This window comes from Cervus canadensis, chromosome 5 (genome assembly GCF_019320065.1).
Source record: "Cervus canadensis isolate Bull #8, Minnesota chromosome 5, ASM1932006v1, whole genome shotgun sequence".
Lineage (NCBI taxonomy): Eukaryota > Metazoa > Chordata > Mammalia > Artiodactyla > Cervidae > Cervus > Cervus canadensis.
Window position 1 is genome coordinate 35,333,772 of NC_057390.1, and position 16,284 is coordinate 35,350,055.

A 16,284-nucleotide genomic window follows, 5' to 3' on the forward strand; every position below is an offset into this window, starting at 1 on the left:
CAGGTGGCCAAAGTATTAGAGTTTCAGCTTCAGCATCAGTCTTCCAATGAACACCCAGGACTGATCTCCTTTAGGATGGACTGGTTGGATCTCCTTACAGTCCAAGGGACTCTCCAGAGTCTTCTCCAACACCACAGTTCAAAAGCATCAATTCTTTGGAGCTCAGCTTTCTTCACAGTCCAACTCTCACATTCATACACGACCACTGGAAAAACCATAGCCTTGACTAGACGGACCTTTGTTGGCAAAGTAATGTCTCTGCTTTTTAATATGCTATCTAGGTTGGTCATAACTTTCCTTCCAAGGAGTAAGTGTCTTTTAATTTTATGGCTGCAATCACCATCTGCAGTGATTTTGGAGCCCCCCAAAATAAAGTCTGACACTGTTCCACTGTTTCCCCAATCTATTCCCATGAAGTGATGGGACCAGATGCCATGATCTTAGTTTTCGAATGTTGAGCTTTAAGTCAACTTTTTCACTCTCCTCTTTCACTTTCATCAAGAGGCTTTTTAGTCCTCTTCACTTTCTGCCATAAGGGTGGTGTCATCTGCATATCTGAGGTTATTGATATTTCTCCCGGCAATCTTGATTCCAGCTTGTGCTTCTTCCAGCCCAGCGTTTCTCATGATGTACTCTGCATATAAGTTAAATAAGCAGGGTGACAATATACAGCCTTGACGTACTCCTTTTCCTATTTGGAACCAGTCTGTTGTTCCATGTCCAGTTCTAACTGTTGCTTCCTGACCTGCATACAGGTTTCTCAAGAGGCAGTCAGGTGGTCTGGTATTCCCATCTCTTTCAGAATTTTCCACAGTTTATTGTGATCCACACAGTCAAAGGCTTTGGCATAGTCAATAAAGCAGAAATAGATGTTTTTCTGGAACTCCCTTGCTTTTTCGATGATCCAGCGGATGTTGGCAATTTGATCTCTGGTTCCTCTGCCTTTTCTAAAACCAGCTTGAACATCTGAAATTTCACAGTTCACGTATTGCTGAAGCCTGGCTTGGAGAATTTTGAGCATCACTTTACTAGCATGTGAGATGAGTGCAATCGTGCGGTAGTTTGAGATAGGTACTCATTAATATCCAATTTTACTCTTGCCTGGAAAATCCCATGGCCGGAGGAGTCTGGTAGGCTATAGTCCATGGGGTCGCTAAGAGTCAGACACGACTGAGCGACTTCACTTTCACTTTTCACTTTGACGCATTGGAGAAGGAAATGGCAACCCACTTCAGTGTTCTTGCCTGGAGAATCCCAGGGACGGGGGAGCCTGGTGGGTTGCTGTCTCTTGGGTCGCACAGAGCTGGACATGACTGAAGCGACTTAGCAGCAGCAGCAATACCCAATTTATTTTATTTTGTTGTTTGCAATTTGTTTTTGTTTTCTTTACAAAATGTTTTCAGATTTCAAAAGCAATACTTTTTGCTTGTTGTAGTAAATGAAGTAATAAAATGCAGAGAGGTATAAAAGCAAAGCTAGTAATTGCCCCCTCCCCTCTACTTCCCTCTCTTTTATGTAACCTGGGCCAGTGACTTTGTGAATCCTTTCCGAAGCTTTCTTTTTCACTTAAAATATTTAATTGTACATTTATAATTAGGGTTTTGCTTGTTTTTACTGAAATAGGAAACTTTATGCATATTTTTCTGTTACTACTTTTTTTTTTTACTTTATGGACGTTCAACAATCAGGAAATATATAACTACCAACTCCTTATTTTTTCCAGTTTTTTTATATACAAGTACATATTTGCATTTGTGCTTAAACCATACCTCAACTTGAAGAGTGGGGTCCAAAGTTCAGTTTGATAACATGTGGGGTAATATTTAATGGAAAAAAGTTATGTTTTTCAGTAGTCACAAAATGCACAAATGAGAAGACTATGATACTTACATTATGTTATTGTTTAGTCGCTAAGTTGTGTCCAACTCTTTGTGACCATTTGGACTGTAGCCTGCCAGCCTCCTCTGTCCGTGAGATTTCCCAGGCAGGAATACTGGAGTGGGTTGCCATTTTCTTCTTCACGGGATCTTCCCAATCCAGGGATTGAACCCATGTCATTAGTAGACAGATTCTTTACCACTGACATTATACAGAACTAATATTTTTTTTAGTTCAGTGAATGAGAAAGTGCTAGATGACTGTGAAATAATTTGAGAATGGGGACCATGTGGAGGATGGACACTCTTGCCAATCATGATGTATCCTAATCCATGTTGTAGCAAGTTTTTCATTACTTTCCTTAATATCAATGTAATCATAGCATATATTCTGCCCATTTTTCCTTTTCAACCCCAGAAACCCTTCTTCCTCACCACACTGTCAATCATCTCTGTTAACTATATGTGTGTTTCCTTCCATGTTTGTCTCCAGATTCACATTCACACAACACATGTGTGTGCACACAAACACATTCAGGTGCACATATGTTTTGGGGTTTTGTTCAATGTTTACTTTTTAAAAATGGGATCACGGTGTATCCATCTCTATGCATCTCGCCTTTATCATTTAAAAATACATCCAGGAGATATACCACTAATTTGTTCTTTTTAATGGCTGCTTAATATTCCACAGTATAAATGAGTCGTTATCTATTACCTTATAGTGCAAACTCATTTTGTTACTTTTTATTTTTTCTGCAGTAAGAACACTGCTGTAATAAACATTTTATTTGTAATTTTGTTTTTGTGGAATTGATTTCCAGGAGTGTGATTTGTTGGTTGAAGTGTTGATGTATTTTTAATTAAAAAATATTTGCGCAACTGCTTTTCAATAGCTGTGAACAAATTTTTTGCTCTTTATCCTGTTGACGGTTGTTGCTCTTTCATTTTTATTTTATCTGATTGGGTGTAGAGGAATGTATTTTTTTTTTTAATGTAATTTGCACTTCTGTAATTGCTAGTTAGTTGGAGCATCTTCATGCAGTGTAGATTTATTCTCATAGATTTCATTTTCGCATCTTTTACCAATTTTCCCACTGGATTGTTTGTCTCTTGCCAGTTTTTAAATGTGCTTTGTATATTGGTGATGACTATTAACTCATTATGTTACCTCTTTTTCAAGTATTTTCCCAAATCTATCATTTGCCTATTAGTTTTGTTTATAAAAGCTTTACAAATCTATCATTTGCCTATTAGTTTTGTTTATAAAAGCTTTTGTCACATAAATTGTGTTTCATTTTTATAAACTCAAATATGGCTGTCTTTTCTTTCTGGTTTAGAAAACAGATTGTAAGTGTTGTTTCCTAGCTTTCCTTTTAATTTTTTAATGCTGTATTTATTATAATAGGCATCTATTCCATCTGGAATTTGTTTTTTATTTATAAGAGTGAAGACTATTTTCTACCAGATGGCTTGCCAGTTGTGCCAGGACCATTTATTAAATAGTCACTCTTTCCCCATTGAATTGAAATGCATTTTTGTCATTTATTAAAATCTCATATAAACTGGATGTTTTTCTGGGTGTTCTGTTCTGGTCCACTGATTGATATATCTCGTTGTTGTGGTTGTTGTTCACTCGCTCAGTCGTGTCTGACTCTTTGTGACCCCATGGACTGCACTACTCCAGGCTTCCCTATCCTTTACTATCTCCCTGAGTTTGCTCAAACTCCTATCCATTGAGTCGATGATCCCATCCAACCATCTCATCCTTTGTCACCCCATTTCCTTTCTGCCGTCAATCTTTCCCAGCATCAAGTTCTTTTCCGGTGAGTCAGCTCTTTGCATCAGGTGACCAAGTATAGTTTGATGTATCTATTCTTATACTAATATTCCATATTGATTTAATTACAGTGACTTTATAGTGTATTTTCTTTCATTATTCTTTTTCATTCATTTTTTGCTTTCTTGGGCATTTATTTTCTCTCTAAACTTTAAGATACTTTTATCCGTTTAGTTAGAATAGGTTTTTGTAAAAAAGACTTAGTTGTCTTAACAAATATTTTTTAAATAAAACTTTATTTTTTAAAACAGTTTTAGATTTACAGAAATATTGTGAAGATAGTACAGAGGGTTTCTGTGTACTCCTCACATTTTCCCCATTTACATTTTATATTAGTATGATACATATGTTACAATTAATGAGCCAGTACTAATGCACTGGTATTAAGTAGAGTCCATAGTTTATTCGAATTTCCTCAGCTTTTATAATACCTAATGTCTCTTTTCATGTATGGATGTGAGAGTTGGACTATAAAGAAAGCTGAGCACTGAAGAATTGATGCTTTTGAACTGTGGTGTTGGAGAAGACTCTTGAGAGTCCCTTGGATTGCAAGGAGATCCAACTAGTCCATCCTAAAGGAGATCAGTCCTGGGTGTTCATTGGAAGGACTGATATTGAAGCTGAAACTCCAATACTTTGGCCACCTGATGCAAAGAGCTGACTCATTTGAAAAGACCCTGATGCTGGGAAAGATTGAAGGCAGGAGGAGAAGGGGACGACAGAGGATGAGATGGTTGGATGGCATCACTGACTCAAGGGACATGCATTTGGGTGGACTCTGGGAGTTGGTGATGGACAGGGAGGCCTGGCGTGCTGTGATTCATGGGGTCACAAAGAGTTGGACACAACTGAGTGACTGAACTGAACTGAATGTCTCTTTTCTCTTTTAGGAGCCCATATCTTACTTGCTTTTTAATTGCACATTTTTTATGATATTAAGAGACTTGATATTAAATCTTCCCATCTAAGAATATGGATATCTACCTATGGCCGATTCATGTTGATGTTTGGCAGAAACCAACACAATGTTGTAGAGCAACTATCCTTCATTAAAAAGAAATAAATTTAAAAAATAAATTTAATTATATATAAAAAAGAATATAGGTATCTTTTCATTTGCTCAGATTTTAAAATTTATCCTTCAGTATGATTTTATGGTTTTCATCGTATAGATTTTATGCTTTTCTTACAGAGTTTATTCCTCTTTGTCTTAGTCAGTTTGGGCTGCTATAACAAAGGATCTAGACTGGGTGGTTTATAAACAACAGAAATTCTCAGAGTCATGGAGGCTGGAAGTGCAAGATCAGGGTGTGAGCATGGTTGGGTTCTGGTGAGAGCCCTCTTCTAGTTGCGGACAGTTGATTTCTCACTGTTTCCTTCCACAGGCACAAAGAGATCTAGCTAACTCTCTCACCTGTTCTTATCAGGACCCTAATTTAATTTATTTGAGTTCTACCCTCATGACCTAATTACCTCTCAAAGGCCCCACCTCCAGATACTGTCACATTGGAAATGACGTTATTAACCTGTGAATTAGGGAGGATACATTCAATCTATAACAATACTGTAATGCTTTTTTCGCTATTGTGCATGGAATATTGTTCCCATTTTTGTTTCTGGGTGTTTATGCCAGAATATGAAAAGCCTAATGATGTTTGTAAATTTATTTTGTATCATAGAGTTACCTTATCAAATATTCTTGTTAATTATACCAGATATGACTTGTTTGCTTTTTTTTTTTTTGTAAACTACAGTCTATTGGATTTCCTAAGTATACAATTCTGTAATTAGCAAAAATAGTGTATCTTTTTTCCATTGTTTATTTCATTTGCCAGACCTCCTCATGACAGTGTTAAATAATAATAGCCATAGCAAGCATTCCTCTCTGATTTCCTATTTTATTCGAAATGGTTTTCTTTTTTCACTAAGCCTATTGATGTGTGCTGTTGATTTTTGGTGAATATACTTCATTACATTGACTTTCACTCTTGTATTCCTTGAGAGAAGCTCTGGCTGGTCATACTGTGTTATTGTCTTGAGTCATTCCTAAATACTGCTTCCCAATGTTTTATTTAGAAATTTTTCATCTGTAACTTAAAAAATAAGATTATACTTTCCCTTTTTTGGTGTAGGGTGGTTACTTATCAGGTTTTGGTGTTTAAAATTTTGCTGATTCATGAAATGTATTGTTTCCCTTTTCATTCATTCTGAGATAATTTAAATAATGCTGAATTACTGGTTTTAGGTTAGCTGAAATAAGTTATGAAATCACTCAGTCTTAGTGCCTTCTTAATAATAGGCCTTTCCAATCTGATCTATTGTAGTTGGTGTATTTGGGTTTGCCACTTGTTCCCAGATTCATTTATATCTTGCTAGAGAACTATCCAATTGTCCTCGGGTTTCAAATTTCTGGTCATAGATTTTATAATTTTAAAAATCTCTTTTGTATTTGTGTTTATGTCTCCTTCAAAAATTCCTAATCTTGTAAAGTTTTATTCTCTCCTCATTTTTCTTTGGGCTTCCCTGACAGCTCAGTTGGTAAAGAATCCGCCTGCAATGCAGAAGACCCCGGTTCAATTACTAGGTTGAGAAGATCCCTTGGAGAAGGGAAAAGGCTACCCACTCCAGTATTCTTGCCTAGAGAATTCCATGGAATGTATAGTCCATGGGGTCACAAAGAGTCTGACATGACTGAGCAACTTTCACTTTCACTTTCATTTTTAATCAGTCTCAGAAGATATTTATCTATTTTGTTGGTATATCTTAAAAAACAGCTTTTGAACTTATTAATCATTTCTACTTTTTTGGCTTTCCATTTCCTTAATTTCAACCTTTATCTTTATTAATTCCCTCTTTTTTATTTCTTTGTTGCTTGGCCTCTTAAGTCTTCAACATGAGTGGTAGTTGCCTTTAGTTTTAGTCTGTTCAGGTTAATGATGGTGATTAGGCATTTCTGTGGCACTAGTGGTAAAGAACCCGCCTGCCAATGCAGGAGACATAAGAGATGCAGGTTTGATCCCTGGGCCAGGAAGATCCCCTGGAGGAGGGTATGGCAACCCACTCCAGTGTTCTTGCCTGCAGAGTCCCCATGGACAAAGAAACCTGGCAGCCTACAGTCTATAAGTTAGCAGAGTAATAGGGTTGCAGAGCTGGACACAACTGAAACGACTTAGCACACACCTAAACGCATTGTGTTATTCACAGGTTTTGTTAAGAAGTATTATTTTCATTGTTTTCTGGATAGTTTGTAATTTCATGTTTTATTGCCTCTATGAGAAAATATCCAACAGTATTCTGTTTATGTGTTTTTTTTTAAGTTTCCAGTGGTTATGTTTTTTAGTTGCCTTTTATTACATATGTCTATTTTTATTTGCTGAAGATCTGAGAATGGGGCCTAAAAGATCTCTACTTTAAAAAATTGTTAAACCCTTCTTACGACATGATTTACTTTGGATAGATCAGTTAGGATGGGTGATCCCATTAAGATGCTGTAGGCTTCAAGAGATAGAGTATCTGATTAAAAGTAGCTTAATGAAGGGGCTGATTCTTCTTACTTTCCAAAAAGACTGGGGCAGGTAGTAGTTCCACAGCTGGTTCAGTGGCCCCATTTTGTTAGGGTTCTGGGGTTTCTCTGGGACCCTGTAAACTTTCTCTCTCTTCTGCTTTCCTGCAAGTCCTTGACATCCTCACAGGATTAATTCAAAGCAGAAGGAATGTGAGGCTTTTTCATCACACGATGCTCTCTTCTCGGAGAGAATATTCTTAAAAGACCCTGGCAGATTTCCCTACAGGTCCCACTGGACAGAGCAAGGCCTCAGGCCTGTGCCCTGGCTGCAAGTGGTATTAGGGAAGTATCTAGCATTTTTAGCTTTCCTTCTAAAAAGTAGGATTTGGTATCAAGAAGGAAGAGACGGCTTCCCTGGTAGCTCAGTGGTAAAGAATCCACCTGCCAATGCAGGAGACATGGGTTCAGTCCCTAATCTGGAAAGATTCTACATGCCTCTGAGCATCTAAGGCTGTGCGCCACGATTGTTGAGCCTGTGCTCTGGAGCCCATGAGCCACAACTACTGAAGCGCGTGTACCTCGAGCCTGTGCTCTGCGACAAGAGAAGCCACTGCCGTGAGAAGCCCCTGCACTGCCATGAGGAGTAGCCTCTGCTCACCGCAACTAGAGAAAAGCCCGAGCAGCAATGAAGACCCAATACAGCCAATAAACAAATATTATTTTTTTAAAAAAGGAAGAGAGACAGGAATGGCTGTTAGGGAGACACCTAACAATGCTGGCTGTAAGAAAGACCCGAGAAGATTTCATATCTATATGTCTGTCTATCTATCTATATAGCTAGCTAGTTATCTCTTTATCTGTGAATGTGTTGATTGTATTATTCCATTCTTTGACAACTAAATCCATTTAATTATGAAAAAGCTGTATTTGCAGATGGCTAACAAACACATGAAAAGATGCTCAACATCACTCATTATCAGAGAAATGCAAATCAAAACCACAATGAGGTACCATTACACGCCCGTCAGGATGGCTGCTATCCAAAAGTCTGCAAGCAACAAATGCTGGAGAGGGTGTGGAGAAAAGGGAACCCTCTTACACTGTTGGTGGGAATGCAAACTAGTACAGCCACTATGGAAAACAGTGTGGAGATTTCTTAAAAAACTGGAAATAGAACTGCCATATGACCCAGCAATACCACTTCTGGGCATACACACCGAGGAAACCAGACATGCACCCCAATGTTCATCGCAGCACTGTTTATAATAGCCAGGACATGGAAGCAACCTAGATGCCCATCAGCAGATGAATGGATAAGGAAGCTGTGGTACATATACACCATGGAATATTACTCAGCCATTAAAAAGAATTCATTTGAATCAGTTCTAATGAGATGGATGAAACTGGAGCCCATTATACAGAGTGAAGTAAGCCAGAAAGATAAAGAACATTACAGCATACTAACACATATATATGGAATTTAGAAAGATGGTAATGATAACCCTATATGCAAAACAGAAAAAGAGACACAGATGTACAGAACAGACTTTTGGACTCTGTGGGAGAAGGCGAGGGTGGGATGTTTCGAGAGAACAGCATTGAAACATGTATAATATCTATAGTGAAACAGATCACCAGCCCAGGTTGGATGCATGAGACAAGTGCTCGGGCCTGGTGCACTGGGAAGACCCAGAGGAATCGGGTGGAGATGGAGGTGGTAGGGGGGATCGGGATAGGGAATACATGTAAACCCATGGCTGATTCATGTCAGTGTATGACAAAACGCACTTCAATATTGTAAAGTAATTAGCCTCCAACTAATAAAATAAATGGAAAAAAAAAAAAAAAGAAAAAGCTGTATTTTTTTTTCCCCCATGCTATGAGCCTTGTGGGGTTTTAGTTCCCTGAGCAGGGATCAAACCCAGGCCCTTGGCAGTAAAATCACGGAGTCTTAATCACTGGATTGACAAGGAATTCCCATGAAAGAAGTGTATCAAATTCTTTCTGTATAACTATTTTCATCATTATCAGTGCAATTTAATTTTCTTTTTATTTTTTGCTGTTGTGTTTGATACATACAGATTTATAACTTGTGTCATCTTCATAAACAGTATCTTTTTATTATGTATTGCTTGTCTTTATACATTTTAATGCTTTTAATTTCTACCTTGCTATCCCTTCATTCTTTTAAGTTTACTTTTCTTTCGTATTTCAATGCTTACCTTTATATTTTTATCCTTTCTTGATCATTTTAAGGGTGCTTTTTATAAACAACATAGAGCTATGTTTAGTTGTTTAACACATTTTGAAAATTTTTCTCAATGTGGCAGAATTCAGTCCTTCAAATTTAGTGTAATTGGTTATATACCAACTTGGTTTCTTTATATTTAGTGCAATAGTAGTTTGTAACAATTTTATTCTTCTGTATTACTTTACTATAATTACTTTTAATCATCAATATACTTTTGTTTTTTTATAGTGAACTATAACACATACAAGGGGCTTCTCAGGTAGTTCAGTTGTTAAAGAATCCACCTGCAAGGCAGGAGACCCCGGTTTGATTCCTGAGTCAGGAAGATCCCCTGGAGAAGGGCATGGCAACCCACTCCAGTATCCTTACTCAGAGAATACCCATCACAGAGGAGCCTGGGGGCTACAGTCCATGGGGTCACAAAAAGTTGGACACGACTGAGTGACTTTCACCTATAACACATACATAGAAAAATGCATAATATATAAATGTATGGGTTGAAGTATAAAGCAAAGCTCTTTCTCCTGTAGTATCACCTTGGATCAAGTGTCAGTGGGTCATATGCATGGGTCTGTTTCAGGATTCTCTAATCTGTTTTATTGGCCTATTTGTCTATCTTTGCATCACTGCCATGCTATGTTAGTTTTTGTAGCTTTCTTCTAAGTCCTGGCATCTGGTAGACAAGTTATTCTAACTCACACTTCATCAACTTTGTGTTGGCTATTTCAGTGCCTTTCATTACCATGTAAGTTTTAGATCAAGTTCCACAAAATAACTTGTTCACTGGGATTGCATTGAATTTTTAGATAAATTTAGTTAGAATTTATGTTGTAAACATGAGAAATCTCTCATTTATTTTTTTCTTTAATTCTCTCAATAGTATATGATAATTTTCTGCATAAAGGTCTTACGTATTTCCTCCTGAGGTATTTGGTAGTTTTGATGCTATTATAAATGTGATCTTTTAAAGCATTTTTTATGTTTGTTGCTAATGTATAGAAATACAATTGGGTTGTGTGTATTGCCTTATTTTCCGAGACTTTTCTAGACCTACTTGTTGACTGCAATAATTTACATGAAGATTCATTTGAATTTTGTATATTTATCATCTGAGGATAATGAGAGTTTTATTTTTTTACTTTCCTATTCTTTCACATTTTATTTCTTTTCCTTGCTCTCCAAACTGATTAGGACTTTAAGTACAATATTGAGCAGAAGCAGGAGTGATTACTGGCATCCTTGTCTTGTTACTGATATCACACTTTCAACATTTTACTTGTAAATATTACACTTGATATAAGTTTCTTTGTAGGTACTGCTCTTGTTGTTTAGTCGCTCAGTCATGTCTGACTCTTGCAACCCCATAGACTACGTATACTTAAATATTAGTATATTGGAGCTTACCTGGTGGCTCAGAGTGTAAAGAATCTGCCTGCAATGCAGGAGGCCCAGGTTCCACCCCTGGGTCGGAAAGATCCCCCGGAAAAGGAAATGGCTACCCACTCCAGTGTTCTTGCCTGGAGAATATCATGGACAGAGGTGCCTGGCAGGCTACAGTCCCTGGGGTTGCAAAGAGTCGGGCATGACTGAGCAACTAAACATATATATATATATGCACACACACACACACATATATATTCTCTGGTAGATATATTTATAAATATATTGACAAAAATTTAAACTGATATATAAATATTGACAGAATACTATATATACATATGTATAGTATTTTTAGTCCACGTTATCAATGTTTGACACATGTAAATTTAGACTTGTAGTCTCCTGGTGACTTAAGCCTTTCATCATTGTAAAATATTTCCATCTTTAATCATGTTTTTTGCCTTAAAGTTACTTTGTGTGTGTGTGTGTGTTTACCTGATATTAATAGAGTTACATGGGGTTAATTTCTAAATGTATTTGCAAAGAATTTTTCCCACTTTTATTTTCAATGTTTCTTTCTCATTATGTTTTACATGTGTCCATTGTAAACAGCATATTGTTGAGTTTTCTTTCTTTATGTAGTCATATAGCCTTTGTTTTTAAATTAGGCTCTTTAGTCCATTTAAGCTTAATGGAATTACTGATATATTTAGAATTAAATTTGTATCTTACTATGTTCTTTCCACTTGCTTTATCAGTTCTATATTGTTTCCTCTTCCTAGCCTTCATTTGAATTGACTGTTTTTTATTATTCTACTTTTTTTTCTCTGTTAGTTTAGAAGTTGTATATTCTATTTCTTTTACTAGTTCTTTCCCTGGATATACAACATACAACCATAACTTATCAAAATTTGATATTAATTTGTGTATTTATTCTCTCTTCCAACAGTGCAAGATCTATAGGATCTTTTACACCCATTTATCTTTCTGTTTATTTGGATGCTTTTGTGGTATATTTTACTTTTCTATTTTAGATCTCAAAAGACATTATTTTTAAAAGTCAGTATTTGGGGGATTTTTCCATATATTTGCCATTTTTGTTGCTCCTTTCCCTCCTAAATTCTCTGGGCATCTGTGTAGGAATATTTCAATTCTGCCAAAAGAATGTTCTTTAGTATTTTCTTTAATTTAGGCCTGCTGGTGATGTGTTACCTCAAAACTGTGTTTTAGATTTTTTTGTCTCCACGTTTTTTATTTTACTTTCATTCTTGAAAACTATCTTTGCTGTGAGTAGAATTCTAACTTGCCATTTATTTTTTCAGTTCCTTGTGGATACCATGACAGTGTTTTGGCATCCATTGCTTTGTTTTGAGATTGGCTGTTGGTTTTACACTTTCTTTCTTTTTTCATACTTTGTTTCTTTGAAGTTACTTAGCTGCATTTAAAACAGCAACAAGAGTAAAATTGCCAGTTTATGATTTGCAATAATAAATATAACATTAAGCCTGTCAATTGGTTTAAGTGATTTTCTCCAGTAATATTTAGTTCTCTGTGTACAGATGCAGAGAAGGCAGGAGGTAGGGTTCATTCCAGGTCTGGTTGTTGCCAGCTACAAAGACCAGAAATGAGAGAGTCAAGACTCTTGGTATTTACAGCGTATGAATAGAATGATGAATCCTGGAATCTGATTTGGACAAGAAGAGAAATGAAGGGAGGAAATTGATGGGCAGTGAAAAATGATTGCCTTATTCAATGTTAGATCTAAGCTGTCAGTACTGTGTGGTTGTGCAGAGCGATCCTAGAATCACGAGTCAACGCAAACAGGAAAGGGTGGAATCGCCACCGTCATGCTCAGTAGCTATGTCATGTCCGACTCTTTGAGACTCTGTGGACTGTAGCCCGAAAGGCTCCTCTGTCCATGGGATTTTCCAGGCAAGAATACTGGAGTGGCTTGCCATTTCCTACTCCAGGGGATCTTTCCCATCCAGGGATCAAACCCGTGTCTCCTACATTGGCAGGCAGATTCAGATTCTTAACCACTGTGCCACCTGGGAAGCTCCCAAGGATGGAATGGGGGATGTGAAACATCCCTGACATTGCCTGACCCACTGTGAGTGAAGGTCTAGTGTAGATGGGCCTTCATTGACTTTTTCTTTCTGTGTCCAGTGGTCCCATAACTGGATTTCATCTGAGCATTGCTAAGTAGAAACTCCTCCAGGTGTTGTTAGATTATTGAACTTTTGCACATTTTCTGTTGTCACGATTTTCTATCTTTCTTTTGTTTTTACTCCTTTTTCTTATGGGATGTTCAAATATATACAGGACAATGAACCAACCCCATGTGTCTGTTACCTAGTTTCAATAACAATATCTGACATTCTTATTTCACATATTCCTCCAACTTTTCTTTTGTTATTGTAAGAGTTTTTGATGCAGATTTCCTGCATCATGTTACTTACTTGTAAGTTACATTGAACCATATAAAACAGCCAATGTTGGACAAAATTTGGAACTGCAAAACAGAAATTTCATATTGTTCAATCTAACGACTTTACTATTTTTCCCTAAAAGAAACTCCATATACCTATCAAACTATTTTTCTAATCCCCACAGAAGATCTACCTCCAAATGTCGAAGTGCATCTCATATCCTATCAGTTATACTTTTCCCTGGAAGCTTGTCTTCCTCTCTTCCTAAACAGCAGTCATTCTGGGGTTTAGCCCCTTGCCCATTTCATAGAGTGGGTTTCTCTTTCCTCAGTCACATGTTTTCATTACCTTGATATAGTCCCTTATTTTGTTGAAATCTAATTCTCCATATGCTTCCCCCCAAAATGTTCCTGAGAGACAAAAAGTTTTTGTCCTTGCCTGCCTTCATCTGCCCTCATACTCAGTTGGAGTTATAAAATCTTATACCCCAAATCATCTTCCATTCAGAACTGTGAAGGCATAGTTCCATGACTTCTTGTGCTGTTGTTGAGAGATTTGATATCATTTTCATACAAAGGTTTGGGAACCACACCTGTTTGTTCCTATCAGAAAACTTTTTAGATGTTCAATTTCTTCCACTTTTTCTGCATTTTCACAATCATCTACCTTCATGCATGTTTTAATTTCACTTTAGATGTTGGGCTCTTAGAGAAGGAGAATTGTCTTCCTTTGACAATTTCTTTCTCTCTCGCTGTTTAAATTTCTTTTTTTTTTTTTTTTTTTGGCTGCACTGGGTCTTTGTTGTGGCATGCAAGCTTTCTTTAGTTCTGGACTTCTTTTGTTTCAGTATGCAGGCTTAATTGCCTGACCAGGGATTGAACCCAAATCCCCTGCATTAGAAAGAGTATTCTTAACCACTTGACCTCCAGGGAAGTTCCTCTTTCTCACTTCTTGGTTCTCATCTTTTGAGATTTCTACATGGTCCTGATACTCTAATTTTTGACTTTTCTCACCTAGTCTCCAAACTTCATTTTCTGGGAAATTGTCTCAACTTCATCTTCCAAACTTCCTATTAATTTTGTTTGTTTCTGCTGCAATATTTTGATTGTTTCTACTTCATAGCGCCTTGTTCTTGGGTTTGTTTGGTTTTTTTCATATTTCTCTGAGGAAAATATGATTTTGCAGTTTTCTTCTGCTTTTTGGTTTGTTTTTGTTTCCTCTAAGTTTCTCTTTTTTTCCTTTCACCCCTCCTTTTTTTTTTCTGATTGTTTTGCTTCTCTCTTTCATATCCAGCCCTCCCCTACAATATTTCAGTGACTTTCTCATAAATATGAACAGACAGCCAAGAATAAACCGATTTTTAAGGAAATTTTCAAACATGTAATTGCAGACTTGTTGACTTGAGGAATGGTGGTGACTGATGGAGAGCTGGCTTTTCGTTGGGGAGCTCCAAATGCTAAATCTTTAGGTCTTGTCTTCTGCAGTCCTTGTTGTTGTTTTTTTTTTTAATCTCCAAGTCATGACTGGCTCTCTACCACCCCATAAACTGCAGCACACCAGGCTTCCCAGTCCTTCACTGTCTCTTGGAGCTTGCTCAAACTCATGTCCATTGAGTCAGTGATGCCATCCAACCATCTCATCCTCTGTCACTCCCTTCTTCTCTTGCCCTCAATCTTTCCCAGCATCAGGGTCTTTTCCAGTGAGTCAGCTCTTTGCAAGAGGTGGCCAAAGTATTAGAGCTTCAGCTTGGAGCATCAGTCCTTCCAGTGAGTATTTAGGACTAATTTCCTTTAGGATTGGCCTGTTTGATCTCCTTGCAGTCCACAGGACTCTCAAGAGCCTTCTCCAGCACTACAGTTTGAAAGCATCAGTTCTTTGGCACTGAGCCTTTATGGTCCAACTCTCATATCCATACATGACTACTGGAAAACCCATAGCTTTGACTGTATGGACCTTTGTTGGCAAAGCGATGTCTCTGCTTTTTAATACAGTGTCTTAAGTTGTCATCGCTTTTCTTCCAAGGAGCAAACGTTTTTTAACTTCATAGCTGCAGTCACCATCTGCTGCGATTTTGGAGTCCAAGAAAAGAAAATATGTCATGGTTTCCACTCTTCCAACATCTATTTGCCATAAAGTGATGGGACCAGATGCCGTGATGTTAGTGTTTTTGAATGTAAAGTATTAAGCCAGCCTTTTCACTCTCCTCTTTCACCGTCATCAAGAGGCTCTTTAGTTCCTCTTCACTTTCTGCCATTAAAGTGATATCATCTGCATATCTAAGGTTGTTGATTTTCTCCCAGAAATCTTGATTCTAGCTTGTGAGTCATCCAGCCCAGGATTTCACATGATGTACCCTGCATATAAGTTAAATAAGCAGGGTGACAATATATAGCCTTAATGTACTCTTTTCCCAATTTTGAACCAGTCTGTTGTTCCATGTCTGGTTCTAACTATTGCCTGTTGATCTCCATACAGGTTTCTTAGGAGGCAGGTAAGGTGATCTGGTATTCCCACCTCTTAAAGAATTTTCCAGTTTGTTATGATCCACACAGTCAAATGTAGTGGATGTAGTCAATGTAGTTAATGTAGTTAATGTAGTCAGTGAAGCAGAAGTAGATGTTTTTCTGGAATTCTCTTGCTTTTTCTATGATCCAGTGGATGTTGGCAATTTGATCTCTGGTTCCTGCCTTTTCTAAATCCAGCTTATACATCTGGAAGTTCTTGATTCACCTACTGCTGAAGCCTAGCTTGAAGGATTCTGAGTATTGCCAGCATTTGAAATGAGTGCAATTGTGCGGTTGTTTGAACGTTCTTTGGCATTGCCCTTCTTTGGGATTAAAATGAAAACTGACATTTTCCAGTCCTGTGGCCACTGCTGAGTTTTCCAAATTTGTTGGCATATTGAGTGAAGCACTTTGGTGCCTTGGTGCCTCCAAATCCCCAGTCTTCCGTGGGTTCTATGAGGTAACCGACTTGTTTCTCGTTGGTTTTGCTTCCCAGGT

General features: G+C 37.5%; 1 protein-coding gene across 2 annotated transcripts in view; it reads left to right on the forward strand.

The window, feature by feature from the left end:
• The window catches only part of ACYP2 (acylphosphatase 2), a 174,793-nt gene that overhangs the window by 18,138 nt on the left and 140,371 nt on the right, over positions 1–16,284 (forward strand). The window lies entirely within an intron of this gene.